General features: G+C 45.9%; 1 protein-coding gene across 5 annotated transcripts in view; it reads right to left on the reverse strand.

Moving 5' to 3' along the window:
- The window catches only part of PCDH11X (protocadherin 11 X-linked), a 745,920-nt gene extending 734,519 nt beyond the window's left edge, over window positions 1-11,401 (reverse strand). For 3 of the 5 annotated variants that reach the window (XR_014004155.1, XM_081179392.1, XM_081179393.1), the window contains exon 1: window positions 10,468-11,400. The gene's annotated coding sequence lies outside the window, so the exon portion shown is untranslated. Of the gene's footprint in view, window positions 1-10,467 lie in introns of all 5 variants that reach the window. The other 2 variants (XM_081179390.1, XM_081179391.1) reach the window with 1 other exon arrangement.
- Between the last annotated feature and the right edge of the window lie 6,364 nt (window positions 11,402-17,765).

Consider the following 17,765-nt stretch of genomic DNA (forward strand, 5'->3'; position numbering starts at 1 on the left):
CCAGGACCCAGTGGTGCTTTGTTTCGGGAAGGAGATGCAAAGGCTCTGGCAAAATCTCACTCTCACACCACCTTCCCAAACCAGGGGAGTGAAGTGCCAGGCTTTGTAAAGGAGCCACTAGGGCTTGGCAGTGCAAGAGACTGGGAAGCAGGGGGGCACTGAATTTTGGCCCTGCATAGGGTACTACTGAAATTTGAGCCCCCCAGGTCTGCCAGTGCTTTGACTCCAGCAACATTCCAGAGCCGTCCTTCTGCCTTCCCAAAGTCAGGGAAGCGAGCCGCCCGAAGCCGAAGTTGCTGCTTTTCCAAAGCGGGTAAGTGAGATGGCAGGCTTTGGAAAAGAGATGTAAAGATTTGAGGGCTCTAGTGTCCTGGCGCTGGCTCTAGCAGCTTTCCAGAGCCCTTCTGCCGCCTTGCGGCAGCCTCATAAAGAAAAGGTATAAGGGCTCTGACATTGTCCTGGGCACTGGGCTCTAGAAATGAGGTGTGAGGGCTGAGGCTGCTGCATCAGAGAGGTGCCAAGCTTTGGGAAGGAGGTGCAAGGGCTCAGGGTTTTGGAAAGGAGGCCCTGGCTTTGCAAAGGAAGCACTGTCTTTCCAAAACTGGGAAAGGGAAATGTCAGGCAAATGTTTGGAAAAGAGGTGCAAAGGCTCTGAATGAGGTGATGGCACTTTCCCAAAGCTAAGCAAGCAAGATGTGAGGCTTTGGGAAGCAGGTGCAAGGCTGGGGAAATGAGATGCCAGGATTTGGGAAGGACGTATTTATGCTCCACCATCCTAGAATGCTTCCGCAGCCTTCTCAAAGCCGGGTAGGTGAGGTGCTGGGCTTTGGGTCCGGCAGCATCTAGGTGCTTGGGCACCACCTTTCTAAAGGCAGGTAAACAAGGTGCTGGATTTCAAAGCACTGGCAGACCTTGGGGTCTCCACATTGCAAAGTATGGGAAGGATGCTCGGACTCCCTGGCCCAATGCAGGGCTTTGGGAATGAGGTGCTTTGGGAATGAGGTGTGGCTTTGAGGAAGTGTTTGGGCTCCTACACCATCCCAGCAGCCTTTCCAAAGGCAGGTAAGTGAGGTTCCCCACTCTGTGAAGGAAAAAAAGATCTCTGACAGCAGGCTTTGGGAAGGAGATAGGAGGGTTCTGGCAGTGTCCTGGCGCCAGGCTTTGGGAAGGAGTGCTGGATTTGGGAGGGAAGTGCTATTGGATTTGGGAGGGACAGCGTCCCAGAGCCTTCCAGTCACCTTCCCAAAGCCTGATGCCAGGTAAGCAAGGAAAACCTGCTGGGCGTGTGGGGGGTAAACAGAGAGTGCTGAGTTTCACCAGCTCTCTGTTCATTCATTCATTCATTCATTCTCCCCTCCATCTGTCTAAGTTTGTGATTGCATTAAGTAAAATGTGCCTACCTTGTGGGCTTATTTTCCATACAGGTGCTTTTTGGTCTTGGTGTGAGTTTAAGTAAGGTGCAAGGCTTTGGGAAGGAGTCACAATATGGCTGCCCCAGGGATGCATGAGGACTGTGGCATGGTCCCAAATCCCTACCACCACATTCCCAAAGCTGGGTAAGCAAAGTGTCCAGCTTTGGGAAGGTGTGAGGGTCCTTACACCGGGCTTCAGGAAGGATCCACTTGGGCTCCAACAGCATCCCAGAGCCCTCCCCGCCCGCTTCCTAAAGGTGGGTGAGGTGCAGGGCATTGGGAAGGAAGTGGGAGGGCTCTGACAGCACTGGGCTTTGGGAAGAATGCCTTAAAGCCCTCCCAGAGCTTCCCAAAGCCAGGTAAATGAGGAAAACCCTCTCAGTGCATGGGTGAAGGGGAAATAAATAAAAGGAGAGAGGGAGTACAAGGTTGTGATTGAATAAGTAAAGTGGGCACAAGCTGTGGGTTTATGGTACCCAGAAAGTGGTTAAGAAACTGAAGTCCTTCCATACAGATGCATTTTGTGTTTTTGTGGGTGAACCCTATTTGCCACAGCAGAAGGGAGAGGGAGTGATAGGACTTGGGGCATGGAGATGTATACTGCATCAACATTAAGAAACCATTCAAATGGTTTTTTTTGTTAGGAAGTAAGCCCTATTAGTCTGTTGTCATAAACGTTTGCAGCAAAACATACAAAATGCCTTTAAGCAAAATGCCGTTAGGACTCACAGTGAGAGCTATTCAATTCCCAGAGGAATTTTTCAAGAGCCTCCTGTTTGTGGAGCCAGGTGACAATTGTGGAGCTTCTTAGGAACCACAAAGCTCTTCGTTGTTAGAGAAACAGGAGGCATCTCTGAGTTGCAACCTGGCAGACTCTAGGCCAGTGTGCTGAACAGTAAATAAAACAAAAGCGAGAACAACAGTTTTGTACATCATCACAGCAGAGCATTGCAAGTGACCCAACTGCATACAAATGTGGGTACCAATACAGCTCTATCTGCAGGTTTGCTGGTATGCATCACCCACCCCTTGCTTAACGACTTCCACCACTGTCTGACTGTGGCTTGTAAGCTAGAAACCTTAAAGGTTTCCAGCATGGGGCACCAAAGCCCAAAGCATTTTGATGTACCATGAGCAGCAAGAAGCACACAATGACTCATGGAAGTATCTCATCATACTCTAAATAAAATGACGGTCAGCCCTGCTCATCCTGGGATCCAAAAGAGTAATTTAAAGCACACATTAAGCTAGTGCAAAGGGAACCAATGCATGCCATTTGCAAGCCAGCGAATTACATTGACCAGCCTGATCATATAGAGCATCTTGAGTGCATTACTGCAAGTTCTCGTGGCAAGTTCTCTGTGATACAGAGATAATTTAATTATCCTTACTGTGATCTTGTAAGTTGTATGCCACCTTGCTGTGTTATTTCATTATCAAATTTATATCACGACTCTTCCTCCCAAAGAAGCACAGTGTGGCAAACAAACAAATGACAAAGCATCTAAAAACAGTCCCAATATAGAGGCAGACTGGGAAAGCATTCTACTTAAAAGGCTTGTTGGGAAAGGAAGGTCTGTTTAGGGGAGTTTTTAATGTGTGACATTTTAATGTATTTTAATCTTTGTTGAAAGCCACCCAGAGTGACTGGGGAAACCCAGCCAGATGGGCAGGGTACAAATAATAAATTATTATTATTATTATTATTATTATTATTATTATTATTATTATTATTATCATGCTACCAAAAAACCAACCCAAGAGACTGTACTATATTTGATGAGAGGGAATTTCAAATGATAGGTGCCACAACAGTTAAAGTCCTGATCCAACATTGTGCAGAATAGACCTCCTGATAAGATGGTATATGCAGGAAGCCCTCACCTGCAGGATTGTTCGGGTATATAAGGGCCGATCCTTCAGGTATATTGGTTCCAAGATGTATATGGCTCTATATCAGCACCTCAAACTTTTCCCTTGAACTTATTTCAATAAATAAAATAAAGCCATCCTTTGCTTACAGAAGTACTGCCTGATTTTGAGAGTTGCTGCTAGTAGTAGAAATATAAAATTTCCCCTCCAAAAGAACTCAGAACCACCGAGGGTAGAGGAAAAACTGCAGTATGCATTTCTGCACAGCAATCTGAAATTCTGAAACAGTTAGAATTATACCACTTGATGCCCTGCAATAGCGATATTTGTTCAAAACTATCAGAAGCTGATTAGGATGCACATGAAAATTGCGGCCACAAAGCAAAAGGTTTTTTTAAAACACACACACACAGAGAGAGAGAACAGTTGTGTAATAAGTATATTTATTAAACAGTATACATTTTGTCACATACATGAAAGTAAACAGACCCACACTTGTTACTCAGATATTTGCTTTCCTAGTACACCACACTGGTTCTCTTCTGGCCTTGCCTTTACTGCTGGTGTAGTGGACCAGTCAAGGATGGAAGTAGGATAAAAAAGAAGGGGGTTATATGGACAGAGATTGTGAACTGCAGGTACCTACAGACCACCCTTTGCCTAGTCAACCAGGCTAAGTGAGGCTCCTGCTTTCCACATCTTAAACCTCCATTTTGCTCACTGACTACAGTATCTTATCAACGATAGAGTAAAATTCTGCTCTGGCTTCCTGTTCCTCCTTCTGTGACACCTTCAATTGAAATTAAATTCCACAGAGATAACTGCACATTGCATTAAAAAAGATTTATAAATAAATGAGTGGTGTGGAAGCTAGGCCTTAATTAAAAAGTCACACACCCACACCCAACCCTCTTTAGCAAAAGGCTCCATGTAGCTTGCTGTAAGGAGAGCTAAATTGTGCAGCCTTTGCTCACTCGAGTCCAGCTTCCAGCACTAACTAGAGCATACCGTCTCAGAATAAACGCGAGCTGAAGCTTGCAATACTTATAAAGCAAAACCACAGTTACGTAGCTGTCACAATAATTTTACCTGAAGCAAAACCAAGATCTTCTTCAGGCCAGACATTTAAGGAAACTCAACCAAATACAGTTATAAGGCAACATATTATGCCTTGTTCAAGTTGTACACACCCTTATCTATGATGTATTCAAAAACGTATCCAGAATGCCCAGTAAGGCCTTTGAAATTGCCCCAAAGGTCCCCTTCAGTCTGGTGGGTTTTGGGGGTGCCTTCTCCAACATGTAATTGGTGCAAAAGTAGTGCAGTAGTGGTGGATTATACTGGACCATGCACACATCATTCGTTGTTCTGTGATTCTTCCCCCACATCACTCTTGCACTGCGGTTTCACAACAGCGGAGCAAACAAAAAGCAAAAAAGGAAAACAACCTACACAAAACACACAAATAAACCAGAACATTTGTGAAATAAAAAGTTGCAGGATTACAGCGGCAAGTTATAGGATATGCATCGTTAGTTTGTGGAAACAAATCACTATGTCCACCCCAAATCTTCGGTGCTGCAAACAGTGTTGGAAATGAGATTGCATGTAATCACCACAATACTGCACTATCACAAGCACAAATCATGAATGAACAATCAAAAGGATGTCTGAGGCAGTTCACTGAGTTTGGGATCGCGCATTCAGAGACGTAGGAAGCTATCTTATGTTGGGTCAGCACATTGATCCATCTAGCCCAGAACTGTCTACACTGACTGGAAATGGCTCCACAGTGCTTCAAAAGAGTCTTTTCTAGTCCTACCTGGAGATTCTGGGTATGACTCTCAGTTCTTCTGCATACAAATCACAGGATCTATCAGCAAGCCATAACCCATTCCCAAGTAATGCAATGCAGAAGATTTTGAAAGGTTTATATAATTGGGGGCGATTTGGGATGACTTGGCAGGAGGCCTTGAAATAAGACCCCAAACAGCTTTTTTTTAAAGATCTGGTTCTATTGAAATATCTAGTTATGTGTTTTCCAAATGCCATTCACCCACTGAAACATAAATGTATCTGATACGCCTTTTCTTTATCTGCACTTGCAAAGAGCAAGGGGTGTGGATCAGTGCTATAAAGTGTTGGGTTTGGGTTTTTTTATTAAAAAAAAAAACAAATGAGGGAAATAAGGTTTTAAGATAAGTAACATATCTGCTGCTGGTGATAAATCGATATTCTACAGAGGCCACTTTTATTCCATCCACAACACAAAAGAGTTAGAAGTGAAGTTTAAAATCTGCTAACAGGGATTTTGAAAGAGAAAGGTAATAGCATGTTATACAATTTCTGTCAAGTCACTCTACTAAACTCAGACAATAATTGAAAGAGATTGACTTTCAAACTATTTGGAATAATGAAATGCAGAAAGTCCCTTTGCAAACCCCGTAGGATAATGGAATGCACCCTTCCAATTTACTTTTTTTTCCCCTGCTCCTTATTTCATCCCTTCATTCCTATGTCTAATCACTTATTTCTGCCTAGAGCATCAGCCTTCAGGAGAAGCCTGTGTTAAAGTTCAGTTTCACACACTTGGCCACTGTAGGCAACAAAATGGCTGCAGCGCAGCACTCTACACAATTGCTCAGGGATATAGACCAGTGACATCACCAGGACTTGCTCCTAAGCAAGATGAGGCTGCAGACAGCATGGTGCTTCTGTACCACATTTGCTTCAAGGTAGGAAGAACCTCCAGGGCTAGAATCCTGACCCTGCTAACTCAACATCAATGAGACTTTCAAATGAGCTAGAGGATGTTGGAGTTCTGAGAGAGCGGGTCAACATTAAACACAGAGAACCACCTTCTTCCCAAGGACATGTGTCCTATCAAGGGCAAGTGTTTTCAGAATTGCAAAACCAGGGATTTCGTCATCCTCTTATTTTCTGTAGACTCAGAGTAGTATTATGCCCAGAGGAACATAGTGCCAGTTTTTGGACACAGATAACAGAACTGACTCTTATGACTTGTACGACCCTACTTCTAGGTAGCTCACACACCACCGCCTCTGAACTACTTAGAAGCAGACAAGCATCTACCAAGGGATGTGCTCATCCCATCAAGCTTAAGCCAAGGGCAAAGAGCAAGCAGCCCAATGGCTCAAAATTCAAGTCATGTGCAAAATTCCCACAGAACATTTCACATGAACTTTCCATGTACATGATGTGTACATGGAAACATATGGAAATGGGGAATGGGGAATTCATTTGGGGAACATATGGAATGGGGAATTCATTGTTTTCCCGTTGCTCAACATTTCGCTAGGACTTGTAGAATGCATAAGTCTATGTGTTCCTTCTTCCCAATAACCTTGCAGAGCAAATCACTCGCTATCATTCTTAGCGCATCAAGGCAGTGCTCTCAGATTGCACTCACTGTGGAGTAACCCCCACAAAATACAATGAGGTTGACTTAAGTTGAGAATAATTATGCCTAGAACCAAATCATAGACATATGAGGTCAACCAGTCTGAGGCTACAAAAACAAAGAGAATGCAAGACCAGAAGAGAGAAAAGCTTGCCTACGTCCTCATAGTACATTCTCTACCCTTTGAATTCACTGGAGAAAACAACTTTCTGCATAAAGCCAACACACCATTTAGGTAGCCTCACTAATTTTATGTGCTGCCTTAACTATATCTTTGTGAACAAGAGAATGGAATGGTGAAACACATTCTATAGCATTCCAAATCAAGATTCACGTACTATATACCAGTACTGAACTATGCAGGTTTATATTTTGCTGATTCCAATTCCTAAAACTCCGTTACCTTATACTACAACGTACCTTCATTCTGTTTGGATATCAACCGTAACTTAGACTGAAGTGCACTATCAGAAGTTAAACCACCTACAGTTCCCAGAGTGAACCAAAACCAACCCAACACATTCCTTCCTTCCAACAGTGATGCTCATCTGTCCCAGGAAAAGCTTCACCAAGCCCATAACATGAATCAAGCAGTCATCTAGAACACAAAGAAACCAGAAGCTTTGTTTTTTCTTTATATAAAAAAGGTCAGGTTCTTCCAGCCCTTAGACCCTCACCACTTTCTGATGATCACCATCAGAAACAGACTTTAGCAGCCTGCAATGTGTACAAATAATGCAGGCTGCATCAGTAGGCTCTGGTTACAGCTCAAAGCACAATTTGGATGGGTAAATAATAAACCACTAAGCAAATGAGTGCTAAAAAGAACGGAAGGAGATGGACACAATCTTAACTATGTGAGAGACCGACAGAATGTTGCCTAGGCCCATGCAGAATACAAATGTGTTACAGGTCCAAATCTTTGATCTTCCTTTTTGAGGAGCTGTGATGTATAAAACCAATTGTACCAAGCAGACAGTCCTATGCTGAATATAAATTATCCTGCAACTATGGTCATGTTTAAAAGAAAAGAAGGAAGAGCTATACAGCCATAAGCAATAATACTTCTTTATGGGGTGGGGGAATTAAAATGCAAACAGTTATCTGTATGGGTAACCACCTTGAGGGAAGAAATAAAGCAACAGATATGCACCTTAACTGTTTAATTTGACAGAAGGAGGATTTAAATAGAAAACGTTCACACATCTTGCAATAACAGCAGCATCTCGTTACTTGCTACCCATGAGAGAGAGTTGATTCTGTCATACCATCCATATATATATATATATATATATATATATATCCCAAGAATCATTGACTTAAGTAATGTTCAGTTTTATTTTCAGATTTGACTACAGACACAGCTGAAGTAGAACATGCCTGGAAATTTAAAGACCTCTCTCTGCGAGCTCACTCTTCAAAAGAGCTTGCCTTTTGCTTATCAAGCTAACCCCTTGCGTCTCCAGGGTTTAAGTCATTGATATTCTGATCCCGTCTTTGCAATTGACACCCACATGCCAATTTTTCTACACAGATACACACACACAATATATAGATAAAAAAATGTGGGGGGTTGTTTTTAGTTTTTGCTTAGTGGGGTTTTTCTGTGCTGTACTGTACTGCATAATGTAAACCCATGCCTCCCTCTCTTGCTTTCACCTTTATCTTATGCAAAATTCACAGTTTTGGAAGCATTCAAGTATGAAGGCATACCCCGAGTTCCCTTTCACATTTCAGATGTGAAAACAAACCATTTCTGACAAGCCAATAAAGCTTTATTTGAATATATTTACTGAAGTCTCTCTCTCTCTCTCTCTCTCTCTCTCTCTCTCTCTCTGGGTGGGTGTGTGTGAGAGAGAGAGAGACAGAGAAACTTAGCCCCATCCTAGAGCTGTTGGCAATGCTACAGGAGAGGTTTCTGCTGGACACTTTCTGCACAATAAAGAACTCTGTTTAACTTGCAAGCTTGCACACCAATTCCATTGACAGAAGAAGTCACTCATCTGTCATTTTCCATTACCAATCTGGGAAACATTGTAAGATAAAATAAAATAAAAACTCCACGAGGTTCTAATTAGATTTTTAAATCTGTGGTGTTACTTATGGAGGAAATAATTCCTTTTGTAAGAGTTCACTGGGCAGAGGAAGTAACTTCTTGCCTCAATACTTCTCCCAGCCCCACTTTAAACAATTCATTGCTCTTATTTCAGCCCAATATTTACTTGCATCCTTTCATTCGTTTATAACCTTGGCTCATTTGCAGCAAGAGTTCTGCTTGGATCTTCTGCATTTTCATATTTACAACAGTGGGAAGTTCAAATATTATTGCCTTCGCCATCGTATCATGCTCAGAGACCCTAAGAGATGCTCTGAGGGCACCTTCCATTTTTGATGGGCCAACACTCCTGCATTATCAATATTCTCTGCTTTTTATTTTATTTAAAAACATCAGATCAGGATGGAAGTCACAGGCTTTGCCTAAGGCAACAGGCTCTTTATTTTTTGCCTTCTTAACAAAATGCTTGCACTCAAGCTATTTTAAGGCAATGCTGTATTCTCATGGTCCACGCCCCCTCCCCACGCATGATCATACAGAAGCTAGTGCCTCCTCCCCTGCTCCTCATCTCAGACCTCAGAGCTACTTCTTACAAGTTATTACTATGCTAAGCTTGCATGCAGGAAAAGAGAGACCCTCCGTTCTGCAGCCAAACTGCAACATTTCCATCTGCAGCCAGCAGGTTTTAAAGATCCACACTGTGACCAATTTCTACCTAGGAAGGGGGAAGGAGCCATAATCTGATTCCTGTCTTACTCACTTTCTCCCAATACTGCTAAGGAAAGAGAAAGCCGTGCTTAGCTTAGTGCTCCCTAAGTCTTTCCTTTCCAGGTCCATGCGGAGCTGGAACTAGCTATTAGAGATATGAAATGTTAAATTTCTTCTCCCGCTCATTCAAGGACTCAAGGAAATCACCAGTGTATTTGCCAACCCACCCAAACACTGATCTGTGCTACATCTTATTCTAATGTGCCAAATGCACAGTAACTTTAAGCTGATCACCAGAGTTCAAGGAAATCCTTCAATCAGGGAACTTCATTTACAATCCAGCACATCGCTGGTCGGTGGAGTGTTGTTTTTGTTTTTTTACTTTCCCTTACTCTCTGTCTGTCTGTCTGACTGTCTCTCTCTCTCTCTCTCTCTCTCTCTCTCTCTCTCTCTGTGTGTGTGTGTGTGTGTGTCTCACACACACAGAGCAGGGTTTTTTAATGCAATCCGCCGTCTAATGCAGTCTCCATTACAGGATTAAAACTGCATCAATAAAAAACTCCATATGTTTTTCCTCCCCCATTCACATCTCTGACCCTCCCCCCCTTCACTAAGTACTCTGCACCCTGACACTCAAAAGCTGAACTGCTCGCGATGGGCTTTGCATTGCAAAAGGGAGGGAGAAAGACCGTGCGATCTTCAGCGATCGGGAGGGATCACATCACATATCAGTTTGCGGAAGTGGGGTTCCCCTCCTCCCAGAAGCCACACAGTTTGGCTTCTCTCCCCCCCCCCCCCGCCCTGCAAAAATCTAAGCCACGGGTGTACCAGCGCTGCATACCTAGATTGCAAAGATCTACAGCGTGTGGAAGGATAAGGAAGCGAAAGGAGAATCTAGATAGAGAGAAGGCGCTTGCTTGTAGACCGCCAGCGCTCTCCCTAGACGAAGTCTCTCCCCAGCTCTCCTCGAGACGCACCACCCACTTTCTCTGCCTTACCTTGAATTCCTTGTGTGAGCAAGAGAATCTCCGTCTAAAGCTGCTCCTCAGCCATGCCGTTCCTTTCCGTTGCCTTCAAGTCAGACCCAAAGCGCACCATGAGGTGGGTAAAGAAAAGGAAAATCCTTGTTCTGCTCAGAATCTTGGAATGAATTATTACATGGGTACGGGTACGGAGGAGATCGTCTAGGACGAAAAACAGTAGGATCAAAAACGAAGTAGTGAGACTGGTGGGGGTGGCTGGGAGGGGGGTGCCCTTCTTCCACAGCGTGAGGAGAGACGAGAGACAGAGACAAAACGAAGAGATCCTAACTTGAGAGTTATTCAAACACGCTTGCTGCTGTAGGGCAAGTGAGAGACCGGGGAAGGCAAGTGAAGTCCGCGTACCCACCGGCTTCTCAACTACCCAAAGGAACGCTGGAAAGAAGAGGATGGGGCCAAGTCTGGCAAGCTGCTGGCTGGCTTGGTTTGGGTTTCTTTTTTTCTGGAAAAAAAAATAATAACTTGCACGAAGAGATTCGTTGCAACTTGGAAGGAAGAAATCCTCCAGCTTTATGCAATCACCGGGATGATTTACAACGTCCTTTTTTTCGAGTGCCGAGCCCCTCTGAGAGGTCGGCGGGGGGCGGCGGTGCTGGTGATGTAGGGGGTCGGAACAAGAGGCGGCTAAGGGCGAGACGGTATCCCGTCCCCCCTTCCCAGGAGAGGGGAAGTCTCTTCCCCGGGGCTCAGGTGGCCAGTCTGCCCCAAGAGCTGTCTCGGTCTACGCAGGACTCCCCCCGAAGGCGAGCCGGAGACTCCGGGCGCGCTCCCGCCCGGGGGCTCGCGATTCGTGTTGCTGCTGCTACTGCTGCTGCTGCTCCACGCACTGGCCGCATCCGCTCCGCGCTCCGGCTGCTGCCGTCTGAACTCCGCTTTCCCAACCACTGCCAGCAAGTCCTCGCCGGGGCTGACATCACTGCAAAGGAGGCGGGGAATGGAGGGGGAAATGCAAATGAGGGAGGCGGGGGAAGAGAAGGGGGGGTTTAAAAAAAGATTTTCCCCCCCCACCGCTTTCCTCCCGTGGTCTTAAGGGTTCTGTAAGCTGCTGCTTTCAGCTCATGGAAAAATCAGGCGAAGGCATCCAAAGCAAGGCAGAAAGACGCTCGTTTCTCCCAAAAACAATAAGTCACCTTTAATAAATAAAAGAAGGCAGGGGGCTAATAACTCGAGGATCTGACTGAGCTGGGATCGTTCTTGGGCGTTCGTCTTAGAGAAATAACAGATGATTAATCTAAAAATTCATTTCCTTTGATCTTTTCCCTTCCCCTTTGGGTGCTACCCAACTTATTCAGAGTAGTCCCATTTAAGTAAATGGAAGTAAGAGATTCTGCTCTGAATATAGCGAGCTATCTCATACTGAGACTGGTCCGTCTGGCTCAGTATTCAGCAGCCCCAATCCTACTTGGAGACCTGCTGAGGACTGAACCCAGGAGCTTCCAGGTGCAAGGGAGATGCTCTGCCACTAAGCAACAATCCTTCCCTATTCAGCATGAATGGGGCATGGTGGTGGCTCCCAGGCTGCTGTCTTAGCAGGTGCTCTGCTACTCACAAATGGTCCATCCCAGAAGACTCTGGGCCTGACTATCACTGGGCACCACCTGCTATGTTTATTTGAATTCTGTTTGATTCCAGTCTTTCTCCAGGGACCTCAAGGAAAGGCAGCTCATTCTCTCCACCACCCATCCATGAGGCAAGGTGACGCAATTGCCTTGGGTGTCAGGATCCATAGGGGCAGCAGATCCAGCCTCCAAGGAATGCATTGTCTGCTGCTACAGCTGCTACTGCAGCGGCAGCAATGGCTGTGATGTCCTCCTTCGAGGCTGAATCGGCCACATCCTTGGCAGCACTCCCCATGCTGCCTCTACAGCAGCCTCTTGGCAAATAGGAGGCACTGCTAGTTTCCTCCCACCCTTGTTCCCAGTGTAGATCTCCCCGCCGCCGCCCTTGTTCCTGATGTAAATATTCACTCACTCCCTAGTGGGTGTCATTTTGTGGTTTGCCTCAGGTGCCAAAATGCAGAGGTGACGCATGGGTGGAGCTGGGGGGCCTTAGCCCTGGGGACAGGGTTTTTTTTTGGGGGGGTCGCATTCCTCATGACACCCTCCCAGCATGCAGCACACTCTGAGAAAGAGGCAACAGGCATGCACCCTCCCAGCCCTGCACCACATTTGCAAGTCTCGCAAAGCAGCACTGGACTCACAGGGCACCGTGAGTGCACCCCTCAAAGCAGGGCCGTGTTGACTGGCTGGGCTCCCCACTGCACGACCAGGCAGGCAGTGCAGCATGGGCTCACAGCTCCAGTGGCCAGGGCTTGCTCCAGGCATGTCCTTCCACCACAGTGTGCTGTGCACTCCCTGGTGCCCACCTACCCCAGGCGCCAACAAGGAACACTCCACCACTGCCAAAATGCATTGGGGCAGCCCTGCCCAAATTTTAGCTTGGTTGGCAGAACGTTGTCTTTGCATGTAGAAGTTTCCAGGCCCATAGGCAGGTAGAGCTGGGAATTGTCTCCTGCCTGAATCCCTGAAAAGCTGCTGCCAGTCAGTGTGTACTGAGCCAGCTGGACCAGTGGTCTGACTCAGTATAAGTCAGCTTCCTCTGCACAACATCTTTGTGAGATACTAATGGAAAGAGAAGGGGAGGGGCATTAGAGACTGACCTACAGTCACCCAGTGAGTTTAATGACTCAGTGATATTCCTAGTCTTGCCAGTAGAGGCTAGCCCGACTGTTAGGCAGAGTGACAGCTTTGCCTCAAGCAACTGATTGATGCAAAGGCAGCAAACTGTTAAGTTAGGTGAGTGATGGTTATTGTCTTTCTAGTGCCAGGGAGGGGGAGAGGACTTTGTGGCATTTTCTGACCCAGACATCAAAAGGACTTGGCTGCATCCTGGGGTACTATGTACCTTGACTTGCCAGGGACAAGCACCATTTGTTGTTCGCCTAATGCAGCAAATTGTCTTGGGCCAGCCCTGATGACAACCTAAGCAAGCCTTCCTTGAAATCTTTCATCCAGATGTTTCAGACTGCAACTCCATTCCTAATCATGGCCATGCTGATTGGGGCTTATGGGAATCACAGTCCAAAACATCTGTAGGACAACAGATTGTGCAGGGCTTTTCTAAACTCTGCAACCAAAACCCTGGAGAGGAAATCCATCTCACTCAAGAGCTCCTCAAGTGCTATGAAACTGGCAGAGTTACTGCACATCAAGTGAGGGTTTGGCAACTGCATGAAGTAGAGGGGCCAGCCCATTAAGGAAAATAGGGAATCTCAGCCAATCCCAACCTGCTCCACATCCTTATTTGCAACCATTTAAGCTTTGCCTGCCATTGGCTCTGGCTCCACCTTCTGTTGGTCTTCTTGCTTTCTCTCCAACTAGTGAGCCTTCCCCACAAGAGATCTTTTCTGCATTGGCTCCCCATCTGTGGAATAGTCTCCCCAGGGAGGCGTGTCTGGATCCTCCATTACACATATTTAGGCACTAGGCAAAAAAAAAAGTTCCTTTGGCTGATTAACATATTGTACCCATTTTAAATGTGTTTGTGGGAGGTATGGGGAAGATGGAAATTAGGGAGGAGGGTTGTTCTTACTTTTATTATGTATTTTGTGTTTTTATATTGTATTTTTATGTTGTGAGCCACCCTGGGATCCCCGGGGGAAGGGCACTACACAAATTTAATAAGCAAATGTTCATCAGCCACCACTAGTGTGAAACAAGAGGCCTTCTATTCATTGAAGCCTGCCATGCATTTTGAAACTCTCAAAAAGAAGACTCCAGATTTATGCTATTCTCATGAGCATGGCGGGTGGGCAGGTGAGCAGATGGAAGGGAATGAATGGAAAAGAAGGATCTCTGACTAAGAGGAGAGGATCTATTCAGGTCCCTTCCAGACGGCCTGTTTATTGAATATTCATTCTGATTTGCTTGCACAAAGCTTATATGTAGGTTTGACTATGCCCAGTCTTCACTGAATATTTGTTCTGATTTGTATGCACTTTAATCCACTTTAATTGCACAACACTGCATTTTGTATAGGGATTTGAGTCCCTTCTGCAAAATATGGACTTTAGGTGGTGATTTGTTGGCAGAATATATTGTGGAACCACTGTATATAATACATGCTGTTTTTTTTTAAAGCCTAATTTGGCGGCCAGGTGCAAAAGAGGACATATTTCTTTCACCTTTTAATAGTTGTGTAGAAGAAGGAATTTCATCTGATGGAACTTCCATAGCAAGCAACACATGCTGAATTTTTCATGTCACTTTTAAACCACAGCAACCTGTCCTAGCAACCCTCTCCAGTATTATTTTTTACCTGACCATGTTCTCTGCAGTATCAGAAGACAGTTCCTTCTCCATGAAGTGCCATATGCCTGGTGCCCTCCAAGAACAATAAACAACAACAACAACAACAACAACAACAACAATAATTTATTATTTATACCCCGCCCATCTGGCTGGGCCTCCCCAGCCACTCTGGGCAGCTTCCATAAAAACCAAAAATACAATAAAATATCACACGTTAAAAACTTCCCTGAACAGGGCTGCCTTAAGATGTCTCCTGAATGTCAGGTAGTTGTTTATCGCTTTGACATCTGCTGGAAGGGCCTTCCACAGGGCGGGCGCCACTACCGAGAAGGCCCTCTGCCTGGTTCCCTGTAGCTTTGCTTCTCGCAATCAGGGAACCGCCAGAAGGCCCTCGGCGCTGGACCTCAGCGTCCGGGCAGAATCATGGGGGTGGAGACGCTCCTTCAGGTATACTGGACCGAGGCCGTTTAGGGCTTTAAAGGTCAGCACCAACACTTTGAATTGTGCTCGGAAATGTACTGGGAGCCAATGCAGGTCTTTCAAGACCGGTGTCATATGGTCTCGGCGGCCGCTCCCAGTCACCAGTCTAGCTGCCGCATTCTGGATTAGTTTTAGTTTCCGAGTCACCTTCAAAGGTAGCCCCACGTAGAGTGCATTGCAGTAGTCCAAGCGGGAGATAACCAGAGCATGCACCACTCTGGCGAGACAGTCCGCAGGCAGATAGGGTCTCAGCCTACGTACCAGATGGAGCTGGTAAACAGCTGCCCTGGACACAGATTTGACCTGTGCCTCCATGGACAGCTGTGAGTCCAAAATGACTCCCAGGCTGCGCACCTGGTCCTTCAGGGGCACAGTTACCCCATTCAGGACCAGGGAATCCTCCACACCTGCCCGCCTCCTGTCCCCCAAAAACAGTACTTCTGTCTTGTCAGGATTCAACCTCAATCTGTTAGCCACCATCCATCCTCCAACCGCCTCCAGACACTCACACAGGACCTTCACCGCCTTCACTGGTTCTGATTTAAAAGAGAGGTAGAGCTGGGTATCATCTGCATACTGATGAACACCCAGCCCAAACCTCCTGATGATCTCTCCCAGCGGCCGCATGTAAATGTTGAAAAGCATGGGGGAGAGGACAGAACCCGGAGGCACCCCACAAGTGAGAGCCCAGGGGTCTGAACACTCATCCCCCACCACCACTTTCTGAACACGGCCCAGGAGGAAGGAGCGGAACCACTGTATAACAGTGCCCCCAGCTCCCAGCCCCTCAAGACGGTCCAGAAGGATGCTATGGTCGATGGTATCAAACGCCGCTGAGAGATCCAGCAGAACTAGGAAACAGCTCTCACCTTTGTCCCTAGCCCGCCAGAGATCATCAACCAGTGCGACCAAGGCAGTTTCAGTCCCATGATGAGGCCTGAATCCCGACTGGAAGGGATCCAAATGGTCCGCTTCTTCCAGGCGTGCCTGGAGTTGTTCGGCAACCGCTCGCTCAATCACCTTGCCCAGGAATGGAAGATTTGAGACTGGGCGATAGTTGGCCATCGTGGCCGCATCTAAAGATGGTTTTTAAAGAAGCGGTTTAATAACCGCCTCTTTCAGCGGGTCTGGGAAGGCTCCCTCACGGAGGGAAGCATTCACCACCCCACGAAGCCCATTGCCCAGTCCTTCCCGGGTAGCTTTTATAAGCCAGGATGGGCAAGGATCCAGGAGACAGGTGGTTGGTTTCACTTGTCCAAGCAGCCTGTCCACATCCTCGGAGGTAACAGATTGAAATTGATCCCACTCAACTTGACTAGACAGAACTCTAGCACTCTCCCGCCCCGGCCCTGCTCCCACGGTGGAGTCTACTTCTTCCCGAATCTGAGCGATTTTATCTGCAAAAAACTTTGCAAAATCATTGCAGGAGAACATGTGGCCCGTACTGGGCCCCGATGTTGCAGGTGGTCCCGCTAAATTGTGAACCACCTGAAAAAGTCTCCTGCTGCTGTTTTCTGCAGATGCAATAGAGGCGGTGAAGAAATTCTTCTTCGCCGTCGCTATCGCCACTTGGTAGGCTCGACGTTGAGCTCTAACCTGTGTCCGGTCAGATTCGGAATGAGTTATCCGCCAAACCCTAGTAATTATTATTATTTATTAAATTTCTATACCACCCATCATCCGAAGATCACAGGGTGGTTTACAATATAAAAACAACACAAAAATACCATAGTGACAAACAAAATCAATACCTTCCCCTCCCCAGAGAATCCTATGGATTTAATTTCATTTAAAAAAAAAGAAAGAAAGAAAAATTCTGCCACTTCCATTTTAAAAATCTGGGTTGTTTGTTGAGATTTGTGATCTGCCTGGAGTGTATGAAGCTTGCTAAACAAAATAATTAATACATGCTTTAGCAATCACTTTTCCTGAACTTTGCTACCCGGAGGAGATTTTTTAAAAAAAGAAAAAGAAAAGAGAAGGATACAAATCATAACCAGGGAATGAAATATATTCAGGTCTTGGAAGGCAGAGAAAGCCTGCTTATAGTAGTTTTCCTTTTAGGATTCGAAGATAAACCCCCCCACTCATTCATCTTGTAGTAGAGGTGGATTATAGTGTCTGTGCTGCAAAATACCAGCAAAATATCATTGTTGCCTTCCAGTTTGTGCTTACGGAGTGAGACAGGAAGACTGAAAAGCATTCTGAGGCAGCTGGTTCAGACACCAAATCACTCAGTGCTGCATGCCTACTTCCCGCTTACTAATATTTTATTTAGGGTACACTTGTAATCAATTTACATCAGTCACATTACTGTACTTGGATTTCGCAGGGTATTTCTGAACTGATCTCCACTTGCCTTTTTGTTAGGAAAATGAAAACAGCAATCCTAAACACATTTAGGGCCTGTGGTGGTGATGCCCCTGAATGTTTCCCAGTTGGCACTCACCTATGGCAGGGCCTTTT

This window comes from Podarcis bocagei, assembly GCF_964188305.1.
Source record: "Podarcis bocagei genome assembly, chromosome: Z".
NCBI lineage: Eukaryota > Metazoa > Chordata > Lepidosauria > Squamata > Lacertidae > Podarcis > Podarcis bocagei.